The sequence below is a fragment of the Canis lupus genome, chromosome 5, assembly GCF_048164855.1.
Source record: "Canis lupus baileyi chromosome 5, mCanLup2.hap1, whole genome shotgun sequence".
NCBI classification, from domain to species: Eukaryota; Metazoa; Chordata; class Mammalia; order Carnivora; family Canidae; genus Canis; species Canis lupus.
This window is the reverse complement of record NC_132842.1, coordinates 5,553,579-5,578,362: the sequence shown is the minus strand read 5'-3', so window position 1 is coordinate 5,578,362 and position 24,784 is coordinate 5,553,579. Positions and strand designations below refer to the sequence as shown.

The 24,784-nt window shown below is 39.9% G+C and overlaps 1 protein-coding gene and 1 long non-coding RNA gene across 4 annotated transcripts in view; one reads left to right on the top strand and one right to left on the bottom strand.

The window, feature by feature from the left end:
• LOC140633172 (uncharacterized) overlaps positions 1-15,433 on the bottom strand; it is a 43,071-nt gene extending 27,638 nt beyond the window's left edge. Inside the window, exon 1 of the long non-coding RNA XR_012030788.1 lies at positions 15,287-15,433. This is a non-coding gene — a long non-coding RNA (uncharacterized lncRNA). The remainder of the gene's footprint in view (positions 1-15,286) is intronic.
• APBB1IP (amyloid beta precursor protein binding family B member 1 interacting protein) overlaps positions 15,190-24,784 on the top strand; it is a 107,471-nt gene continuing 97,876 nt past the window's right edge. The window contains exon 1 of one of the 3 annotated variants that reach the window (XM_072825265.1): positions 15,190-15,242. The gene's annotated coding sequence lies outside the window, so the exon portion shown is untranslated. Of the gene's footprint in view, positions 15,243-15,535; positions 16,152-24,784 lie in introns of those variants that run through there. The other 2 variants (XM_072825264.1, XM_072825263.1) reach the window with 2 other exon arrangements.

Here is a 24,784-nt window from a genome sequence, read left to right as displayed (position 1 = left end):
TGGCTTGAGCTAGAAGAAGTTGGAGAAGTGGGGTTGGCACCAGATCTGATAAAGTCTTAGCGATCATGCCTAGGAGTTCAAATTTTATCCTAACAAAGGCAAGTTTAAATTTTATGTAAACAAGGAATGACAGTTCAGGGAGGCAAGACATATAGTGGCCAATAAGCCCAAACTCTATCTCATGCTGCTCCCAAAAATTACCTGAAATGGAGTTTTGCTAGATAGTCTGAGAAGTTCATGTGTTTTGGCTTCTATTACCAAAAGCCATATGGATCTGGCAAAAAGGAGGATAAAAGAACTTGGAGTAAAAGACCTGTAGCAAATTTTGTGTTCTAAACTTTTAAAATATATAACACCAGTGTTCCTTAAGCCATATGCTTTTTTTCAGTGTTTAGTCCTGGTATAAAACACTCTTGCTATAGAAACACACCTACTATTACCTCAACACTGTCCTTAAGTACCTGTAAGGCTCTGCAGTATCCAACAGCATGTTGTCACCTGTAGGATTAGACAGAGCTTCTAAAAAGTTTGTGGTATTTGATACCTTATTTCTTCCCATACAATTTTATGTTCCCTCTCTCTCTTTCCCATTTATATTTTAGATCAAGGCTTCCAACAATAAAATGTTCATTTTTGGAAAATCTAAAGCAGTGATCCTTCCTTATTCATCAATATTTGTTATAAACATTAATATCATAGACAATTCAGATTTCCCCTTATTTTCAATGAATAAGATTCTAACTAAAATTTAATATATGTTTTTAAATTACATTTTTGAAATCATGAATTAAATAACAGTCCAAGATGCAAAAGATTTTTTTATAACTCTACTGAGGTACAATTGACATATAGCAAACTGCACACATATAGTTTATTCCTTTTTTTGCAGAGTAGTATTCCATAGAACAATTATTACACAATTTGTTTATCCATTCACCTATGATGGGGATTTGAGTTGTTTCCAATTTGGGGCTATTACAAATAAAGCTGCTGTGTATAGACATGTAACAAGTCTTTGGGTGGACATATGCTTTTATTTCTCTTGGATAGATACTAGGAATGGAATGGCCAGGTCATATAGTGAGTGTGTTTCACCTTTCAATAAACTGCTAATTTCTAAGTGGTTGTACCATTTCTGCTCCCATTAGCAATGTATGAGAGTTCCAGTTCTTCCACACACTTGCCAATATTTAGTATGATCAATCTTTTTAATTTCAGCCATTCTAGTGGGTATATAGTAGTGTCCCATATGGTTTTAGTTGGTTTTGATATCAACACTTATTTTAGGATTTTACCTAAGGCATCAGTACTTTTTATGGCTCCACCAGTGGTTCCAATGTGCACCTAGCATTGACAATCATACTGGATAAAACACTTGGCCTCTTTTAATAGACAAAAAGATTTTAAGTATCGATTTTATAGTGTGCATAGTCACACTTCATACTGATAGCACTAAACAACTTTTCACTTTTCTTTCATACAAAAGCTGACTGGTGGTAGCTGCCATTTGCTATCACTGTGTGAAAGGAAATGGGGGTGGAAGAGGTTTTTTAGACCTTGCTAGGATTAATATTGAGTGAGCAGAAATTGGATATTAAAATTTTGGGGCTCCTAAGTGGCTCAGTTAGTTAAGCATCTGCTTTCAGCTCAGGTCATGGTCCCAGGGTCCGGGGATAGAGCCCTGCATCAGGCTACCTGCTCAGTAGGGAGTCTGCTTCTCCCTCTCCCTCTGACCCTCCACCCTGCTTGTATTCTCGCTCACTCTCTGTCTCTCTCAAATGAATAAATAAAACACTTTAAAACATTTTAGCATTCTCAAAATAAACAAAGAACTCTTACATTCCAACAATAATACAACAAAGCAAAGAGAAAGAAAGAAGAAAGAAGAAAGAAAGAAAGAAAGAAAGAAAGAAAGAAAGAAAGAAAGGAAGAAAGAAAGAAAGAAAGAAAGAAAGAAAGAAAGAAAGAAAGAAAGAAAGAAAGAGAAAGAAAGAAAGAAAGAAAGAAAGAAAGAAAGAAAGAAAGAAAGAAAAGAAAAGAAAGAAAAGAAAAGGAGAAAGAAAGAAAGAAAAGAGATGGCGAAAGATCTAAATGAACACCTCACCAAAAAAAAAAAAAAATACAGATAATAAACAAGCATATTAAGAGATACACAACATATATCATTGGGGGAATGCAAATCAAAACGACAATGAGAGGTATGCCTGAGTGGCTCAGCGGTTGATCCTGGCCCAGGAATTGAGTCCCCGCATCAGGCTCCCTGAGAGGACCCTGCTTCTCCCTCTGTCTATATGTCTCTGCCTTTCTGTCTCTGGCTCTCATGAGTAAATAAAAAAAACAGACAAAAACAAACAAACAAAAAATGACAATGAGATACCACCACACACCTATTAACAATGGCTACAATTCAAAAAACTGACAATGCCAATTGCTAGTGAAGATGCAGAACAACAGAACACTTATTGTTGATCGGTATACAAAAGACACAACTACTTTGGAGGACAGTTTAGCAATTTCATACAAAGTATACATAGTCTTTTTTTAATTTTTTAAATTTATTTATGATAGTCACAGAGAGAGAGAGAGAGAGGCAGAGACAGGCAGCGACAGGCAGAGGGAGAAGCAGGCTCCATGCACCGGGAGCCCGACGTGGGACTCGATTCCGGGTCTCCAGGATCGCGCCCTGGGCCAAAGGCAGGCGCTAAACCGCTGCGCCACCCAGGGATCCCACATAGTCTTATTATATGATCCAGAAACCCTGCTACCAGGAATTTAGCCAACTGATATGAAATGTTTGTTTAAAGCAGTTTTAATGTTTAAAGCAGTTTTACTCATAACCACCAAAAACTGTGACCAATTAAAATGTCCTTGGTGAATGGATAAACAAACTACAATATATCTATTTAATAGAATACTATTTAGTAATAAAATAAATGAGCTATGAAGCCACACAAAAACTTAGATCAATTTAAATGCATACTGCTAAGTGGATAAAACCAATCTGAAAAGCTACATACTATATGATTTCATTTATATGACATTCTGGAAAAGGTAAAACTATAGACATGGCAAACAAAAATGCTTTTAAGAGGTAAAGATTCAGGGGTGCCTGGCTGGCTCAGTCAGTAGAGAATGTGACTCTAAATGAGGTTGTGGGTTTGAGCCCTACATTGTGGTGGAGAGATCACTCAAAAATAAAAAAAAAAATTTTTTTTTGAGAAAAATAAAATCTTTAAAAAGTATGTGACTCTTAATGGGGCTGTGGGTTTGAGCCTCATGTTGGGTGAAGAGATTACTTAATAATAAAAATCTTTTTTTTTTAATTTTTTATTTATTTATGATAGTCACGGAGAGAGAGAGAGAGGCAGAGACATAGGCAGAGGGAGAAGCAGGCTCCATGCACCAGGAGCCTGATGTGGGATTTGATCCCAGGTCTCCAGGATCGCGCCCTGGGCCAAAGGCAGGCACCAAACCGCTGTGCCACCCAGGGATCCCAATAAAAATCTTTTTAAAATAAAGGTAATGGGGTACCTGGGTGGCTCAGTCAGTGTCTGACTTCAGCTCTGCCTTGGGTTCTGTGCTCAGCAGGGAGTCTGCTTCTTTCTCCCTCTCTCCCTGCCTCTCCCCACACTCATGCTCTCTCTCTCTCCCTCTTTCTCTCTCACATAAATAAAATATTTTTTTAAAAAAAGGTAACTATTCAATCTTTTGAATAAATGTGAGCTTTTTTTTTACATGACCTGTCCACCCATTTGTCCCACACATCCCTACATGTACAAACACTGACTTTTAGAATCATATTTATCTAAATGTTTGCCTCTATTTCAACAAAATCATAACTACTCTTTAACAAAAATGTTAGACAAATAGTACCTGGTTTAGAGACTGAATACTAAATCTTTACTTATCAGCACTTACAATCAAAGACAAATTATAGCTGTTTTGATAATTGGATACTAGCAAACATTTATCAGTTAGATCCCAGGAGATAATATACCTCATAAACTCACTTCCAGAGCCAGAGCTGATCAGAAGATAACAAATCAAACATGGCAAATCAGATTCTAGCTCCCAGGAATTTTAAAGTGGAACATAAGGACTCTCTTCAGTTCCAGTTGGTATTTGAGATGGGACATGAGGTCAATCTGGATTACGATGCCCAAGGTTCATATTCCCTTTACAGTAGTGGTAGCTGCTCACTGCTCATATCTGAATCCTTCTCCAGAAACTGCCCTTGACCAAAAAGAGCTGCTCTGTTTAAGGGCATCCCCTCCTCCCCAAAGACAGTCAGTATCCAATGGCTGGTTAATATGGGGCAAGCAAAGGTCCTGTCTCCTTTGCCTAGAGCTCTCTGTATAATTGGCTAAGGCTTTTGTTGCCAATATACCGTAGTTAGTTTCTCTCTCTCTCAATCCCTCTTCCCTCACTCATTTACAAGCCTCATTTCTAAAATCGTTCTCAACAAACTTTCTGCATGGATATCTCTCAGAGTCTGGAGTCCAGGGGAGCTACTCCAAGGAGTGGTCATATGTGAGGTAGGGCAAAAAAGTTAATTTACAGAAAAAGAAGAAAAAAAGCAGTTAGGTAGAGAATATTAGACATAAACCATATGAGTACAAAAAGAGAAATGAAATCAACAAAATACTAGCAAATAAAATTCAGCAGCATGTTGGAAGGATTAAGCACCATGATCAAGTGGAATTTATTCCTAGAATGCAAGGGGAGTTCAGCATATGAAAATCAACTGATATAATATATACCACATTAACAGAATGAAGGAAAAGAAAAAACACATGATCGTTTCAATGGATAGAGAAAATGCATTTGACAAAACTTAACATCCTGTCATGATAAAAATTCTTAAGAAATTAGGAATAGAAGGAAACTACTCAACCTAATATATAACAATCATATCTGAAAAACCCACAGCAAAAATCAAACTCAATGGTGAAGGACTGAAAGTGTTTTCTCTAAGATTAAGAACAAGACAAGGATGTGCACTCTCACTATTTTTATTCAACACAATTACCAGAAGTTCTATCCAGAACAATTAGGCATGAAAAAGAAATAAGAAGAATCTTAATTGGAAAGGAGAAAGTAAAATTATTTCTGTTTGCAGATGATATGATCTCCTCTATAGAAAACCCTAAAGATTCCACACCAAAATAAACAAACAAATAAAAAACTGTTCAAATTAATAAATGAATTCAGCAAACTAGCAGGACACAAAGTTAACATGTAAAAATCAGTTGCATTTCTACAAACAACCATCTGAAAAGGAAATTATGAAAATAATTCTACAATAGCATCAAAAAGAATAAAGTATTGAGACACCTGGGTGGCTCATTTGGTTAAGCCGCTGACTCTGATTTTGGCACAGGTCATGATCAGGATCATGAGACAAAGCCCTGAGTTGGGCTCTTCCCTTGGCAGGGAGACTGCTTGAGACTCTCTCTCTCTCCCTCTCCCTCTGCTCTCTACCCATCTGCCCCACTCACTTCTACTCTCGAAAGAAAGAAGAAAGAAAGAAAGAAAGAAAAAAGAAAGAAAGAAAGAAAGAAAGAAAGAAAGAAAGAAAGAAAGAAAGAAATTTAAGGAATTAACCAAGAGTTGAAGGACTTGTACAATGAAAGCCACAAAACGCTGCTTAAAGAAATTAAAGAATTATAAATAAATGGAATCAAATCCCATGTTCATGGATTAGAAGACTTAATATTGTTAAAATGTCAATACTGCCCAAAGCACTCTACAGATTCTTTGTAGAAATAGAAAAACCCCATCCTAAAATTCATATATAATAGACAGAACAATCTTAAAAAAGAACAAAGTTGGAGGACACACACTTCCTGATTTCAAAACTTACTACAAAGCTATAGAAATCAAAACAGTGTAGTACCAGCATAAAGACTGACATACAGAGCAATGGAATAGAATAGAGAACCCAAAAACAAACTCTCACATATGATCAAATGATCTTTGACAAGGCTACCAAGACCATAACACGAGTAAAGGACAGTCTTCAACAAGTGGTGCTGGGAAAGCTGGATATCCACATGTAAAAAAAATAAAATTTGACCCTTGCCTAACAACATAAACAAATATTAACTCAAAATGTATCCAAAACTTAAATGTAAGACCTAAAACCAGGAAACTTCAGAAGAAAGCATAGTGTAAAATCTTCACAACATTGGATTTCACAATGACTTCTTAGTTATGACACCAAAGATACAGGCAACCAAATAAAAGATACATATACTGGACTCTGCAGAAAAGTTAAAAATTTTGTACATTGAGACACCTGGGTGGCTCAGTGGTTGAGTATCTGCCTTAGGCTCAGGGCATGATCCTGGGGTCTTGGGATCAAGTCCTGAATCAGTCTCCCTGTAGGGAGCCTGCTTTTCCCTCTGCCTATGTCTCTGGGTCTTTCTCTCTGTGCCTCTCATGAATAAATAAATAAGATCTTTAAAAACAAAAAACAGAAGCTAAAACATGGAGGCAACCCAAGTTGCATGAATAAGCAAAATGTGCATATACATGCAATGGAATATTATTCAGCCTTAAAAAGTAAGGAAAATCTGACTTAAGCTATAGCGTGAATGAAACTTAAGGATATTATGCTAAGTAAAGGAAGCCAGTTTCAAAAAGTATATTATTGGGGCTGCTGGGTGGCTCAGTGATTGAGTGTCTGCCTTTGGCTAAGGTCTTGATCCCAGGGTCCTGGGATCGAGTGCTGCATCAGGCTCTCTGCTCTGTGGGGAGCTGCCTCTCCCTCTGCCTGTGTCTTTGCCTCTCCCTGTGTGTGTGTCTCTCATGAATAAATAAAATCTTTTTTTAAAAAAAAAGTATATGACCCCACTTACATGAGATAGTGAAGAACAGGCAGAAAGTAGAATGGTTGCCAGAGGCTGTAGGAGGGGAGAATGGGGAGCTAGTGGTCAATGAGTATAGAGTTTCAGTTTTACAAGATGAAAACTACCATGGAGAAGGATGGTGGTAATGGTGGAATAACATTATTATTGTATTTGATGCCACTAAGTGGTACACTTGAAAATGGTTAAGATGATACACTTATATCATGTATGTATTTTTTAAAGATTTTACCTATTTGTCAAAGAGAGAGAGAGAGTACAAGCAGGGGGAGCAGTAGGCAGAAGGAGAGAGAGAAGTAGACTCTTGGGGAACAGGAGCTTGATGCAGAACTTGATCCCAGCACCCTGGGATCATGAGCTGAAGGCAGATGCTTAACTGACTGAGCCACCCAGGTGCCCCAATGTCATGTATATTTTATCACAATAAAAAAATACTTAAGGAAAAGTAATAAAGAGATGGAAAGACTTCCTGGTGGTCCCTTACTTCTAACTGTAGTCCCTGAAGTGGCCCAACTGTACTTCCTGTCTGAGTTGAGTGAGCTCTCAGAGCTTCTCTCCAGGAACTTCCTTTGACTTATGCCATGGGTAGCCATGATCGCTGCTTTACAGACATATGCTCTGGGACGATACAGTGTGTATATATATATATATAATCAGTATTTCAAAGATCTTAATGTTTATTGAGTAACCTACCACTGGACTCCCATAGGCATAGCCTCTGCAGTGTGGATGCAAAGAAACCATCCAAGTTTAATCTTCAAGCAAATTACTTTCCTCCCTTCTTTCTCACTCTCTACCTCTTATACCCAGCAGTGTCCCCAAAGACATCTTTCTCTCTGTTTTTCTCTCAGCTTCCTACCAAAAATCGTCTCCCAAGCCTCCTTGGGCTCTCTCTTTTCTTCTCTACCCTTCTCCTGCTGCTGTTCTTCCATCCAGCCTGTTTGGTATTCCTCCCACTGACTATCACTAGGGTATAAAGCAGGAAATTGATATCTGAAAACAGTGGCCAGAAGACAAGTAGAGGGTCAGAGGTCAGGCAGAGGGAACATTTTGTTAACGGGCAAGAAAAAATACATATACTATATATAAAACCAACATAAAATATTAATAGTAGTATACTAATTATGTATTTTTATGATTAAAATAGAAATCACAGTTATTTTTGTTGTCTATTTATTTATTTATTTATTTAGTCATGAGATACACACAGAGAGGCAGAGACACAGGCAGAGGGACCCCAGGATCACGACCTGAGCCGAAGGCAGATGCTCAACCACTGAGCCACCCAGGTGCCTCTCAATTAATATTTTAAAAGGAAAAGCACAGAAGCTTTACTACGACAGAAACATGAGGCACAGAGGTACTCAAGATGTCTTGAGTATCTATTGCTTTAACAAATCAAAACTTAGAGGCTTAACACAGCTATGTCTCATTATCTCTCAGGAATCTGTAGGTTGATTCAGCTCATCTGGTTGGTTCTCTATGCTCTCTGGTGTAGCTGCATTTAGGTAATTTGGGCTCGAATCTTCTGAAGGTTTGATGGGCTGGGTGTCCAAGATAGCATCTTCACCTCATGTCTAAGGTGGCCTCTCTTCTTTATGTGGCCTGTCTCTCCGATAGAGTAGGCTGCTTCATGAGTGTTCAGGGCTGAAAGAGGTAGGAAATGATGCTCCCAGCCGGTAGGTGCTAAGCCCACCATCACTTCTGCTATCTTCGATTGATCAGAACAGTCACAGAACCCACCCACATTCAAGGGGGAGGGAGAGAAATGGACTCCACCTCTTGATGGGGAAGGGACATAGGGTCATGCCATCTTTGGAAAATGGATTGCAGATAGTGTAAAAGTTATGTATCTAAATCAGAAGCAAATATTCCCTATAATTAAGGGTAATCCACATAGAATTAACAGGCAAAGCTTTATGAATTGTTAAGCCAAAGGGAAACATACCCCCCTCCCAAAAGTGGCAGAAATCTTAATTCCCTTACCAGAAGCTGAATGCTCTTTAGCCAGAGGGAAACGGGCCAAAATACATGTTGGACTTGATGGACATGCCAAAACAGTAAGGTAGTAAGACACAGTTAAAATCCACCTCAATTTAAACTTAAGTTCTTCTATGGTGCCAGAGTCCATGTTCTCTAGCCACTACCATGCTCTGTAGGATACTCCAGGGAGACTGCTTCACTAGTCCCTCTGCAAAGAGATCACCAGGAGAAATTTCTTCCATACTATCATCCCATGATATTCTCTTCTTCCTCACCTGTGATTCATTCAGCCCTTGTCTTCCCCACATCCCAAACTCTCTCACTGCCACTCCTGTACCATGGGGCAATTTCTAGAGTGCTCCTCTGTTCTGGAACTTTAACTTGGCATTTTCATTGTAGCTTTCTCAAGGAAAAGTAGTTTATTCTCTCACACTCCATGTTCCTTCAGTTTAGAAGGTGAAGCTTCCCCACTACTACTGGAAGACCTTTAATGGCTCCTCCTTTTATTGAAAGGAAAAGAAAGCAAAAAGCAAACTGATTTCTCTTGAGGCTCAGACCATTTGGGTAAACTCTCTGTCTACCATTGCAGATCTGTCATCTCCAAAAATCACAGTCAGTCCTGCTCTCTCATTTTGAAACCCTGACACCTGAATCTCAGTCTTTCTTAATGACGACTTTAAATCTTGTCATCATTGTTTGTCTGGAAGAGTCATGTATCACACTTGTTTCTTGCCATTCTCATTCAGTTAGCATTTTGGTACTCTCAGAAGAGGCTCAGTCTCAACAGTAAATTCTGAGCCACCCTAATCCTGGATGACTCAAAGTTATAAAAGGTAGAATAGTAAGCACAATCATTTCGCATAAAAAAGTTAGGTCAAGGTGTAACTGGGGTGATATACGTAACCCCTTGGCCTCTCATTTCCTTGATCACTTCAGCCATGGAGGCCCACGGTCACATTCTGGACATCGTGAGCACCCATAATCTTGATACATCCAGAAGCAAAATTTAATCTACCTACTTTCCGAACACAATAATCCATCCTTACCCATCACAGCTAAACTTTCTCCAAGCCTAGGGAACCTAGTCTTGCAGGAAAGTCACATGATGGAGCAGATTGCTTACACCATCATTGTCAATTTCAAATAGATTCTCATACTGCCTGGAAATTTCATTAAATTTTTCTGGTCAACTCATTCTCCCTTCTCTCCAATGACCTTGTCAAATTTTCTCGTTTCCCTAATCTATGATAATCCATTTGATAGTCCCTTCTATCTCCCAGCGGAAGATTATTTCTTTTCTTACCTTACAAAAGAAAATAGAGGTTTCAAATTAGAATTTCCTTATCTCACAGCTATCAAAAAGAAGAAAATTCTCATCTACTCTAAACGCAGTCTTCTTCCTTTCTGGTAAAATACAGGAAATCTTACTTTTCTTATTTTAACTTATTTAAGTACCCAAAAATATACAATGGGACAAAAAGAGCCTCTTCAGTAAATGGTGGCAGGAAAACTGGACAGCCACATGGAAAAAAAAAAAAAAACTGGCTCACTTTCTTACATTGTACACAAAAATAAAATGAACTAAAGACCTAAGTGTGAGACCTGAAACCATAAAACTCCTAGAAGAAAACATAGAATAAAAATAAACTCTTGGACACTGACCATAGCATTATTTTTCTGGATTTGCTTCCCCAGGCAAAGGAAACAAAATGAAAAATAAACTATTGGAACTACATCAAACCAAAAGCTTTTGCACAGAGAAGGAAGCCATTGACAAAACCAAAAGGCAACCTACTGAATGGAAGAAGATATTTGTAAATGATATATATGATAAAGAATATCCAAAATATATAAGAATCATACAACTCAACACCAATAAAATAAATAATGCAATTTAAAAATGGGCAGAAAAAAATTAAAAAAATAAAAATGGGCAGAAGAAGGCAGCCCGGGTAGCTCAGTGGTTTAGCACCACCTTCAGTCCAGAGCGTGATCCCGGAGACCCGGATGGAGTCCCATGTTGGGCTCCCTGCATGGAGCCTGCTTCTCCCTCTGCCTGTGTCTCTGCCTCTCTCTCTCTCTCTCTCTCTCTGTCTGTCTGTGTCTCTATGAATAAATAAATAAAATCTTTTTAAAAAAATGGGCAGAAGACCTGAATTGACATTTTCCAAAGAAAACAAACAAATGGCCAACAGACACATGAAAAGATGCTCAATGTCACTAATCATTGGGGAAATGCAAATCAAAACAACGATGACATATCACCTCACACCTGTCAGAATGGCTAGTATCAAAAAGACAGAAATAAATGTGTTGGTGAGGATGTGGAGAATAGGGAACCCTTGTGTGTTGGTGGTAAGGATGCAAATTCATGCAGCCAGTCTGTAAAACAGTATGGAGATTTCTCAAGAAATGAAAAAAAGAAATACCATATGATCCAGTAATTTGGCTTCTGAGTATTTACCAGCTGAAAATGTAAACACTAATTTGAAAAGATATGTGCATCCCTATGCTTACTGCAACATTATTTACAATGACCATGACATGGAAGCAACCTAAATGTCCATCAATAAGTGGATTAAGAAGATATGGCATATATATATATATATATATATATATATATATATAGTATAACATATATTATGTATACATAATAGAATATTACTCAACTGTAAAAAAGAATGAAATCTTGCCATTTGCAATAACACAGATGGACATAGAGAGTATTATGGTAAGGATAGTAAGTCCAAAAAGAAAGACAAATATCATATGATATCCCTTATATGTGGAACCTAAAAAACAAAATAAATGAACAAACAAAAACCAGAAACAGACTCATAAATACAGAAAACAAAACAGGTGGTTGTCAGAGATGAGGAGGGTGGGGCTAAGCAAAATCACTAAAGAGAATTAAGAGCTACAAACTTTCAATTATAAATTAAGTCATACGGAGAAAAGTACAGCATGGGAAATATAATCATTAACATTGCAATAATTTTGTACAGTAATGGGGGTAACTACGCTTACCTTGGTGAGCATTTCATAATGTATATAATTGTCAAATCACTGGGTTGTACACCCGAAACTAACATAATATTATATGTAAACTATACTTCAATTACTAGGGAAAAAAAACATAAGAACTTTCCACCATCAATTATCTCTACTCTGTCTTTAATATTTAACCCCTCCTCTCATCTGGATTCTTCCTGCTTGAAAACCATTTAAACAACAATAAAATCTTCCTCAGTTTCACATGCCTGACATTCTACCTTGCTATCCTTCTCCTCTTTACACACAACTATTCAGAAGGGTTATTTTGCTCACAGTCTTCATTCCTTTCTCCTTATTTACTCCTCAACCCATCTGGCTTCCAGCCCTAACATGCTATTTAAAATAAGTCTCTGTGGTATCATAGGGGAAGGGAGGGAAAAATAAAACAAGACAAAATCAGAGAGGGAGACAAACAAACCATGAGACTCTTAACTATAGGAAATAAACTGAGGGTTGCTGGAGGGGAGGTGGATGCTGGGAGAAGATGGGGTAACTGAGTGATGGGCATTAAGGAGGGCACTTGATGTAATGAGCAGTGGGTATTATATGCGACTGACGAACTCTACCTCTGAAACTAGTAATACACTATATGTTAATTGAATTTAAATACAATAAATAAAATAGGTCTCTGTGGTCATTAATAAGGCTCAAGTTAATGGGCACATCTTGATCTTCATCTTACATTACTCTTAACATCTCCAGACACGGGTAAGCACCCCCACTCTTGAGACTTCCACGCTACCTTCTCCTGGTTTGCCTCCTACTCCATTAGAGCTCTTCCTCTGTCTCCTTTGCAAGCTGAAGCTTCTTCTACTTTGATGGTGACGTTCTTTAAGGCTTAGCCTTGGGTCATTCTCTCATCCCACTCACTTCTCTCTAAACCATCTCAATAGCCACCTATAGGTGGATTACCCAAACTGTATTTCTAACTCTAAACCATCTTCTGAGCATCAGACCCTTATATATCTCTCTACGTGAGGTCTCCACTTGCATGTCTCAGAGGCTTGTCAACAATTTGTCAAAATAAAACTCACTATCTCTAAGCCTGAATCTTAATTGGCATCCTTGGCTCGTCCCTCTTCCTCACTCTGTCCACATCCAGTCATCACAGCCTCCTATCAACTACCTTGTAAATATCTCTCAGGTCCACCAATTCCTTCCATTTCCACTGTCACCAATCTAGTCCAAACCATTATAATGTCTCACCCAGCCTAGCTCAGAAATCTTACTGCACCCATTCTTCTCCTCATCTGATCAATTCCCCAATTATAGCCAGAGTGATTTTCCTAAAATACAAATCCTGCCAGCTTAAAATATTCTTTAACACAATCTCATTGTTTTTAGGATGAGAAAACAATCTTCAACATGGTTTTCATGGTTTTACACGGTTTGTCCCTACTGACCTTTCTCTGTCTAGCCTTGCCTCACGCTAGAGCTCTCAGGACTTCCAGCCACACCGGTTCACAGTCAATTCCTAATCCCTTCTGCCACTCTGCCACTCTGCTACTCCCCCACTCCTGCAACAGCCCATTAGCAAACACTGTTGGTTCTGCTCTGAAGTTGTGTCTTGAATCCAAACTCTTCCCATCATCCCCACTATTAGAATACTAACTAAAGCCACCACCATCTTTCACCTGAATGGCTATTGCTACAGCCTACTGAGTAATCTCTCATTGCCCTTTGTCTTGCCCTTGCCCCATTTGATCTATTTCCAATCACCAACCAGCATGATGCCATACAGCATAAATCAGACCACGTACTTCCTAAAAACTTTCCAATAGCTCTTCATTGCAATCAGAATAAAACCCAAAGTCCTCAAGGCTGACCCCAAAGCCCTGCCTGATCTGGTCCACTTACCTCTCTGTCCCCATCCTCTACCACTGCCTTATTTTTTTGCTATATGCTAGTCACACTGGCCTTCTTTCTAGCCTTGTATGGTCCTATCTCAAGGCTTTTCTTGCTCTTCCTTCCCTTGAAATGTTTTTCCAAATCTCTGAAGGGCTGCCCCTTTTCATTACTTTTTCAAAGGGGCATTGCCTGCCCATTCTTCCTCTCTTATGAAAGTCACTCTATTGCTTGCCCTGGCTTTCTATACAGTACTATTACTTTCTACAACTTTTTAATGGCTTCCTATCTCACAGTGAAGTCCCTACCACAACCAGAAAGGCCACACATGATCTGTCCACAATTTCCTCTTTGATGTCACATACCACCTGTCCCCTCGTTCTCCTCTAGCCGTATTAGCTACTTTGCTGTTCTCCCAGCATCCCAAGTACCCTCTTAACCCAGAGCCCTTGAACATTCGCACTCAAAAATCCACATTAATTAATTTCTCAAGTCATTTAGGTCTGGCTCAAGTGACACATATCAGAAAGATCTTCCTTGATGATCCTAATTAATAACAACAGCTCCATCCCCACTACCATCACTCCCACCTTTTAATTCCCTCCAAAATACTTATGTCACTCATGAGTTAAATATTAATTTGCAGAGACACATGGGTGGCTCAGTGGTTGAGCATCTGCCTTTGGCTCAGGGCATGATCCCCAAGTTACAGGATCAATTCCCACATTGGGCTTCTTGCACAGAGCCTGCTTCTCCCTCTGCCTATGTCTCTGCCTCTCTCTGTGTGTGTCTATCATGAATAAATAAATTAAATCTTTAAAAAATATATTAATTTGCTGTCTCCCAACTAGAAAGTACTATCCAGGAGAGCAGGGAATTGTTTTCTCCATAACTATTTCCATTGTCCCTAGATGAGTAGGTGTTTAATAGTTTTTCGTTAAGGGATGCCTGGGTGGCTAAGCAGTTGAGTGTCTGCCTTGGGACCAGGCCATGATCCTGGACGACGAGTCCCCCACGGGGCTCCCTACCGGGAGCATGCTTCTTCCTCTGCCTATGTCTCTGCCTCTCTCTCTCTCTCTCTTTCTCTGTCTCTCACGAATAAATAAAATACTTAAATTTTTTTTTCATTAAATGATTGAACTATCTTAATTTACCTACTTTGTGCCTCGCATATGTCTTTGTCTTCTCCACCCCCTTCCCCACACATAAGCCCTAAAAGACACAGCTGTATGTATAGGGGAAGAGGAGCTGGATTCAACCACATTTACAAATCCTGCTTTTAACTTCTATATTTTCAGATCTCCCCTCATTCTCTCAGGAGGCCCCCCTCCCTCTGAGCAGCCTCCGGTTACTTCCAGTCAGTGCTGTGCTATTACAAATCATGCGGCCGAGAATGGGCGTGGGTATATATGCAAAACTCCGTGTCACCACTCCTATCACCCTAATACATTCTGAGAAGTGGGATTTCTGGATCAAAGGATAACTGCATATGTGAGTTTAATAGCTATTGCTGAGTTCGCCTCCGCGGGGATCACCGGATTTTTGGGTTTCCACGGGCAGCAGTGTGCGCCAGCGAGTGCCTGTTTCTTCACGGCCTCGCCGGCCAACTCAGTGTCGTTAAGCTTCAGGGGGGTTGGCCAATCCGACAGTTGAGAAATGGCCCGGACCGAGCGCGCCCTTCCCCACCCGATCGCTGACCTCGGACAGCCGCGCCGCGTCACCCGGCCGGAGCGCATCCCCGCGGCGTGGCGAGCCAGGCAGCTGCGCGCACGCGCGGGGCGAGGTCCGCGCTCGGCACGCGGGCGCCGAGGCCCCCAAGGGTGGGCTGCGCGCCGCGGAGATCCGGCTTTGCTCAACCCTCCCGAAAGAGGAAGCGCGGAAGGGCTTGAAGCAAACACTTAGGCCGACCGTTGCAACAGCGCTCAGGGTGTCGGGCTTCTGCGGAGCCGTCGTGTGGCCCCACATCCCTCAGCCACGGGTGGACCGAGTGACGAGGCAGGATCGCTGAGCGAGGGAACGAACGCTCGGAGAGAAGGGGGCGCGCGGAGGGGAGGGGTCAGGCGGGAAGGCCCAGCTTCTCCCAGAACTTAGAAAACCAAGAACTTTCCCCCCCCCCCCTCCTTCAAGGGCGTGGCGAGGAGGGGGAGGGCCGGGGGACATGCGGCTCGGAGCCGGGAGCTGGGAAAGCAGCCCCCGAGGCGCAGGAGCCCTCCTCCACACGTCCCCCCGCGGGGGCGCCACACGGCGGCGCGCTGCGCGGGGAGGGCAGGGCCGACACCACTTCCTCCAGCGCCGCCGACCTGAGCCGGGCGCCGCCCAGTGTGCGCTTCGCCTGCCCCGCGGCTGCCGCGCCGCGCCGCGCCCGCGCCCGCCCCAGCCGAGGCCCCGGGAGCCGTCAAGGTAAGCGGCCCGGCGGGGGCCCCGAGGGCCGGTGTCTCCCGCGGGTCTGCGTCTGACCCCGGGTCCGACCCAGCTCCCGGCCGTGGCCCGGAGGACTCGCGCGCCCCGCCCGGCCCGGCCCTCGGGGGGACGCGCGGCCCCGGGATCCCCGCTGCGCCCAAAGCTGCTTCGGAGGTGGATGGAGAAGTGGCCGAACCCTCGCCTGTCTGGCGGCCCAGGAGCCCCGACTGACCCCTCCGGAGGAATTCCGGGGGGCGCTCTAGGGCACCGTACATCCAGGGCCGGTCGTGTGAGAATTTGAGATTGACGATCGCAGTCTGACGTATCTTAGGGTGTTTCCTGAGTTTAAAACTTTTGGACAACCGTTATCTTCTTTTTCTTAAAAAAAAAAAAAAAAAGTCTTTACTAGTGATACTCCTTTTCGTTTTAAAATAAGATAGAGGGGGACGACGCCTGGGTGGCTCAGTGGTTGAGCGTCTGTCTGCCTTTGGCTCAGGTGGTGATCCCGGGGTCCTGGCATCGAGTCCCGCATCGGGCTCCCTGCAGGGAGCCTGCTTCTCCCTCTGCCTGTGTCTGCCTCTCTCTCTGTGTCTTGAATGAATGAATGAATGAATGAACCTTTAAAAAAAATAAGATAGAGGAACGATTTGGACACCGGGAGTTAGTCTCATAATTTGGCTTGGAGCGAATGGCCAGAGTGCCATTTTGTAGCACGAAAGAAACTAACTAGGATGTCCTGATATCCAGGAGTCGCCCTGAACCCTTGACCCCCTGCACCTCTTATTTTTCTTCTGGGAAGGTATTTCTTGTACATACCCTTGTGGAACGCTAAAGGTGTGGTTTCCTAGAGGCATTCTAAATTCTCGGCCTCTGAACAGAAATTTCAGAAAAGAGAGCTTTTGTCCCTTGGAATAAACCACCACTGACAATTTTCCCTCTGGCCTCACTGAAATAGTCTTATAGTTAAGACTAGCTGACAAAATTCACAGAAAATGTGCTAAGAAACCTTCCATAACCTCTTCCGGGTAGTATTTCCTGTCTGTTCAGTATGTTGTGAAAGGTCTAAGAAATATAATGTCATCTTTGGGTTATTAGTACTTAATAATTTTCACAGTGATACTAATATTTGTGTTTTTTCTTGGTATTTGGATCTGTTGAAAAACTGAGGTGGGGCATTGTTGTGCCCAGGCTTGGGCAGATCAACATTAGATTTCAAAATTCTTCAATTATTATCTCTCAAGAAATATATCTTTATAATATGGATTATATTATGATTTAGTTACTTTAAATCTTAAACATGATACTCATTAGGCTATACAGTGTCCATTAATTTTTTATATTTTTATATCCTAGGAATGAATACCAAATACCTAATTTTTTAATGTTTATTAACTTCTAGTAAAAAAGTTCTAGATATTTTCATCTTATTATTAAAATGAATCACTTATAAAATTTATTGCCATAAATGTCTATGCTTGATATGCCGCTCTGAATTTCTTTAAACCATACTACTTTCTTTTCTTTTTCTTTTTCTTTTCTTTTCTTTTCTTTTCTTTTCTTTTCTTTTCTTTTTTTTTTTTTATTTTCTTGAGAGAGAGAGACAGAAATAGTGAGAGAGAGCAGGAGCAGGGAGGAGAGGGAGAAGCACATTCCCTGCCGAGCAGGGAGCCTGACATGGGGCTTGATCCCAGAACCCTGGGATCAGGACCTGAGCCAAAGGCAGACGCTTAGCTGACTGAGCCACCAAGGCAGCCATAAGCCATACTACTTTCAAAAGCATTATTATTTTTATTTACTTTTAATTAAAATCTTGTTTTAATTATTTTTATATCCAAAACCTTGTAGTGAGTCCACAGATCTTATAATAAATTAAGTTGGCATATCATAGCTTGCCACACCAAAATATTTTCCATTTTAAAGACCTCATGAGTTTATTTTATAGGCCATAGAATGATCTTAGTAATTCTCACCTCAAAATAGAGCAATTCTTATTAACATATTTTTAGTATGTAAATATGTCTATATATCTTTTAAAGATTTTATTTATTTATTTATGAGAGACACACAGAGAGAGGCAGAGACATAGGCAGAGGGAGAAGCAGGCTCTCTGAAGGGAGCCCCATGTGGGAGTCCATCCCAGGACCCCAGGATCATGACCTGAGCTGAAGGGAGACACTCAACCACTGAGCCACCCAGGTGTCTCAATATGTCTATGTTTTATGTCAGTTCTGTCATTCTATGTGACAAGTAGCTTAAAGTTTAAGCAATTATTATAAATTTAAGTAATTCATTATAAATTCAATAAATGCCAGGATTTGAGGTATTAGATTGGTACACTGGTTGTGTAGTCATGTTTATCTGTATTACAGTTATAATTGTCATGAGAAACATGATTTGTAGGGGAAACTGCAATATATTTGGAAAAGTAAACAGATGTCTCTTGAGAAGCAACAATAGCAGCACTAAGGAATAGCATTGAATAAGCTATATTCTATTAAAGGGGCTAGATTATAGGTGCAGCATGACAAGGCGGGGCCTGTGGATAGGGACCAGAGATGTGACCTATCACCACCACGTCTCCATAATCTTGCCAAATTCCTGGCACCATAGTTGGGACTCAAAAAATATTTTCTGAGTGTCCAGATACATCAGTTCCACTTCTGGGTTGTACCATCAAAATGTCACAAGCCCCTGACCCAGGCAGCCCTGTTGGTCCTAACCCTGAGGCATGAACAGGCAGAGATGTAGCCCCACTCCAAGGAACCACACCTTCTCAGCATGCACTCTGAAGCTTAAATTCATGACACAGTTTCCATACATTTCCTGAAGATTGACTAGGCACTTGATTCATGAAAAATCATATTGTAAGAACTATTCTGTCTCAACTCGGTTTCTTCTTCATCACCAAATGGTAATCGTAAATAATTATTCTATTGACTTAGCTTAGATTTTGGACCAGACCCTTGTGCTAATTAATATAGATGTGTCATTGCATTAATTCTCACATCCTGGGCTTATGCCATGGTTATTATCTTCGAAGAAATGAAAGCACAGAGAGGTTAAGGTTACACAGAGAGTAAGAAGAGCTGACCTTTGAACTGAGCTAGTCTCATGCCAACACCGTAGCAGCTGTACTGGAGACAGGGCTCAAATGGTGAAAAAACATGGAGCCTTTCTTCAGTGAACTTGTAGTCTGTTTGCGGCGAGGTGGTGGGGGTGGGGGGGTGGGGAAAGCGGACATAAATGGGCAGTGAACAGTTCTACACATGACCAGAATTGTGTGCTGTAGAAGTAAATATCAAATCCCTGTACTACAGTGGGGTCAGGGAAGGGAGGATGAAATAAAGGTAACCAAGGAACTTGCCTTGCTGTAGTGGGAAGATAAGGTATTATAATCAATTGTGAAGTTATTATCTTTATATATGTCTTTTGAAAAAAATAATCTGCTTTGGCAGCCATCACATGTTTTCATTTTTATCTTTATTCTCATCCCTCTTGATAGCTTCTAGGTTGACTAAATCAATAAAGCCATGAGTATCATATTCTTTTTATTTCTGCTGGGGATCTTTTCTGATTTCATCTCACATCACTCATCAGTGAGATGGTTGTGGGCTGGGAGAAGGTATAAATGCTAAATCAACAAAAGTTAGTTTCCACACACTGGCTAGAAGATTTATGTCCAGAGAGGTATATCAAACTAGAAGAAAAATAAAGAGTGGTAGTAGAACAAGTAAATACTAGTCTAGATTTATTTTTGTCCTTCCTTTTTTATTATGAAATGTTTCATATACAAAAGATGGTGTATAATGTATATGTAAATTACAATGAATAATAATAAAGCCAACATCTGGATACCTATACCCAAACTGAAGAAGTAAAATATTACCAATATATCTTCTGACTTCCTCCTAATAGCATTCCCCTTTTTTCTCAACAGACGTCATCACTATTGCGAATGTGCTGATTTTTTTTGAAAGCATGTAGAAAGCATGTACATGCATTTGCAAAGACGTCAAACTAAGAGAGTACACCGGCACTTGGGAAACAGATTAGAATCTCCACCAACTGTAGGCATGATTGTAAAGTGAAGTGTTCACTGTTAAGTGAAGATAACTTATTTTAAACAGCATAAAAGCAAAGTGGGCTATAAATGATTAAGAGTAAGTACCATGGAAATAGTTAGAGGTATCTTACTCATTACTGAAGTGACCAAGATTCACCAGTGGATAACCATAACTTTTAAGGGTAATAAAAAATATATAACTTAGGAACTGCTCATTTTTTTTATGTTACTTAAATTTCTACTCTAAATACGACTCACTCATTTAAAAAATATTTGCTGAGCACTATTCCAGGTGCTTGAGACATGTTGGCAAACAGGAGAGGCAAAGATCTCTGCATTTATGGAGTTTATATTCTAATGGGGAGATACAGACAATAGTCAATAAAAATAATAAATAAGTAAATAATCTCAGTAGTAATAAGTGAAAAGTGTCATAAAAAAAAAAAGACAAAGTTGAGCAAAGTAAAGTTGTAATACTTAATAAGGTGGTCAGGCTTGGCCTCACTGGGTAGGATAGGATCTGAGCACAGTTTTGAAGGAATTAACTAAGAGACTATCTGAGGGAAGGGTGTTCCCAGAAGAGGGAACAGCCAGGGCCAAAGCTGTAAGGCAGGGATCTGCCTGGTATATTCAAGAAACAAGAAGACCCACGTGGGTAGAAAGTATATGACTAGGAAGAGAGTAGCAGGAGATGTGGTTGGAGAGGAGCATGAAGAGGTGGAAGATCATGTAGGGTCCCATAGGCCATTGTAAGAATTTTTGCTTTTATTGAGTGAAATTGAGGGGCAGTTGGGGGATTATGAGGAAAGGAGTATCATGATCTGACTTATATTTGAAAGGTTTGCCCTCACTGCTTGAGAATAAACTGAACAGAGTAAGAATGAAAGCTAGGAGCCCAGGGAGTCTGGGAGGCTCAGCAGTTTAGCACCGCCTTCAGCCCAGGGCGTGATCCTGGAGACCTGGGATTGAGTCCCACGACAGGCTCCCTGCATGGAGCCTGCTTCTCCCTCTTCCTGTGTCTCTGCCTCTCTTTCTTTCTGTGTCTCTCATGAATGAATAAATAAAATCTTAAAAAAAAAAAACAAAAAAAAAACTAGGAGCCCATTAGGAAGCTTTGGGAATCACCATGCATTTTGAAGGTAGGGCCAACAGAATGTGGGGTTTGAGAGAAGAGCCAGTGATGACTCCAAAGTCCTGGCCTGAACAACTTGGAAGATGGAACTGCCATCAATTGACAGGGGGAGTTTGGAGAGGAGGTGGTCAGAAGTTCAGCTTTGGATGTGAATATGAAGTATCAACTGGTAAATATGTGCTTATTATATATAAGGCTAAGGTCATTCAAGCTAAGTAACTTTTTGGGTAGATACTATTATTCTGATTTTACAAACTTAGAAATGATAGTTTGAGAGTTAAAGAAATAGAAAATAAAACCAGATCTTTTATATCCTATGGCTTTAACCATTCTTTCAAAATTTGTTGAAAGGAAAAAAAAAAACCCTTGCTGAAAGGTTTGTTGACCTGTACTCTTTATTATACAGATAAAAATTAAGAATATAGTCAAACCCTCAGTAATATTCCACCTCCATGAGACTCTAGACAATGAAAATTATTTTTAATGAGTGGAAAGGCAAGAAATAATACTAAAGAACACTAAGTGCTAACCAGTGACATGGGCATTCTGCAATACAAGATTTCCGTGATTGTGTTTAATAATGGATTCTGAGGGATGGAGAACAAAGGCCTTTTCCACAAAGGAGATTTTTTTATCTCAACCAGAGGTTAAGATACTTATATTTACAAAATCTAGGACCAGATTTGGAAGAGAGGGGAGCTTCATTTTGGCACTGCTGGATATCCAGATAGATGCAAGTGTTTGAACAGGGCTAAAGGGCCACTAACAGCTGTTGGAGGATGTTAGATGACACTGTTACAGTATTTGGAAAGATGAAAGTACTTTCTACTTCATTAGGAAGTATACTGAAATGGTGCTAATTGATATTTCACTTGTTCTGGTTACTATAGGCATCGAAACAGCATAGTTATGGAATGGTAGTATTTAGTGGAATGCTGCTTAAGTGGTTGATTACCATTTAATAGATTGTGTTTTTCACCAGGCAAAACTCCAGTCTTTAATTAAGTGCATTTTCAAAATCTGGAAGCATGTATTTAATAAAGAAGTACTTTCAATTGAATGCTTTAAGATTTCATCTCAAAAATAAAACAATTAGGGGAGGGAGGGAAATACCACGAAATCTTTTGCAGGAGATTTACAACATATTAATTACATTACTAATTAAGTAAATTTATCTTAAGGCTACTCTATTTATAGTAACAACATTAACGAACTCATTCATGTCTGCTAATAATGTAAAATTCACAACTGACAGGTCAATGAACTGAGTAGCTTCTGGATATAGTATTGGTTTGTTTGTTTTGTTCTTTTAAGAGGAAGGTTTCCTTCTGGTTAAATTCCATAAATGATATGGCTTAGCAAATCAAGACTATTCCTTAACATGCTTACTAATTCAGTATATTTACCCTATTGTAAGCAACAAGCAGAAATGAAGTCGCCTGGTCCATGAATGTGAGCAAACGCAGTGCAACGCTATGCTGTAAACACGTGGCTCATAAGACCACGACTGAATAGAGAAGTTGAAACCCCCAAGATAGTCACCCCACTGTCAGAACAGAGAAGCATCCCTCAAAGTGAGACTTACGGAGGGAGTATGGTTCTTATATGTATGCTTGAGTTGCATGAAACTGCTAAACATGCTGTAATCAGAACTATTTTTTTTTCAGTTTCAACACATCTATAGAAGGCCAACCATGTGCCCAATGTGGAGGGTGTAAAGTAGAATAAGATATAGCTCCTAACCTCAAGAAGCTTCTAGTTGAATGGGAAAGACAGGCCTGTAAATAAACACATTCAAGTGTGTGATATTCAATGATAGGTGTGGAAATAATATGGTGAACAGAGTGACTATAGGGAAGACTTTATATGAGGGTGACCAAGAGGCACTTTGAAGGATAAAGGTATTTCCAGGTGGCCACTGGAAGGCCACCCCAGGTACCACATATATGAAAGAGTTTGTCAGTTCTACTGGAGGATAAAGTACAGTGGGAAAGGAAATGGGGCAATTCTAATTTAACTCTTGATGACTCATATCCAAATTACATTCATATGTTACATTTACAACCATCTATCACCTTTGAGTCAACGTTTAGGCACTTGTAATAATGGAACTGTAGTACTCTAGACCAGCCCTGTTCAATAGAAATATAAAGCAAACCATACATATAACTTTAAATTTTAAAGAAGCCACTTGAAACACAGTAAAATAGTGAATATAAATATAAAAATAATATAAAATATTAATAAAATATATAAATAAATATAAATATATATAAATAAAATATATAAAACATATAAAATAATGCTAGTTTTAGTAATACATTAAACTTCATTTATGTCCCGAATGGTCATTTAATTACTTAATAGTAATTATACTAAATAGCATTAAATTTAAGTAATATTAAAATTATTGGTGAAATCTTTTATTCTTTTTTTTTTCATACCAAATCTTTTAAAACAAGCATTTTTACCCTTATAGCACACCTCTATTTGGACTAGCCACATTTGAAGTCCTCATGAACTAGTGGCTACCCAACTGGACAGCGCAACTCTAGATAATGGCACAATTATTGTGTCCTAACTATACGCTGACTCTTCAGGTGCATGGAGGATATTGGATGAATTATGAAGTAAGGTAAAGGGAAAAAGCAGGGAATAGCATTCCTATAAGTATGAGGTCTGTCCCTGGAACTTGATTTTAATTCATACTTAAATCTGCTCTCAATACTTTCTTAGTCCTCTAGCAACAAAAACAAACAAACTCAAATTATCATTGCTTACCTGCCTTTTTATTCTTTCTCTTCCCTTCCCACCTTAATTTTTGGATTCTGCCTAATAGTAACAGAAACTGAAAAAAAATGGAAATAAATGGTGGAGCAGTGTGCCCTACACCCACCCACATCCGGCAAAATGTGAACTGTTGGTCTAGGCAACAGTGGTTGCCACCTCTCTCTCTCTCTCTCTCTCTCTCTCTCTCTCTCTCTGTCACTCTTTCTCTCTCTGATTACACCTACTAGTCATAAGCATCAACAACAGCTCTCTTTACTGTGGTTCTCAACTCCAGAAATATACTTCCTTTGTGGGGGTAGAGACAGTAGTGATAGGATTTGGAAGATGGAGTTGTTTTGATTCATAGGTTTGGTTTGAAAAAGCCTCAGGGGTGTTCTGATGTCCTGTCTTATTCAGAATGGCTAAGAATCTCTGTCAAAGAAACAATATTTATAGATGTCCTTCCCAGTGGCTTGGTCTTTTTAAAATGCCTGGTCTACAAAAAAATGGCAGTCCAGCTCAGTTTCTAGGTTCACAGAAATGCAACAAAGAAAAAGTACCCATCCAGCTGTAAACATGGGAATGTGTGTATGAATATGTGACTGAATATGGTCTCTGCCACCTGAAGTTTGTCTCCATCACTGGTTTTAGATGGAGAGTATAGTAATA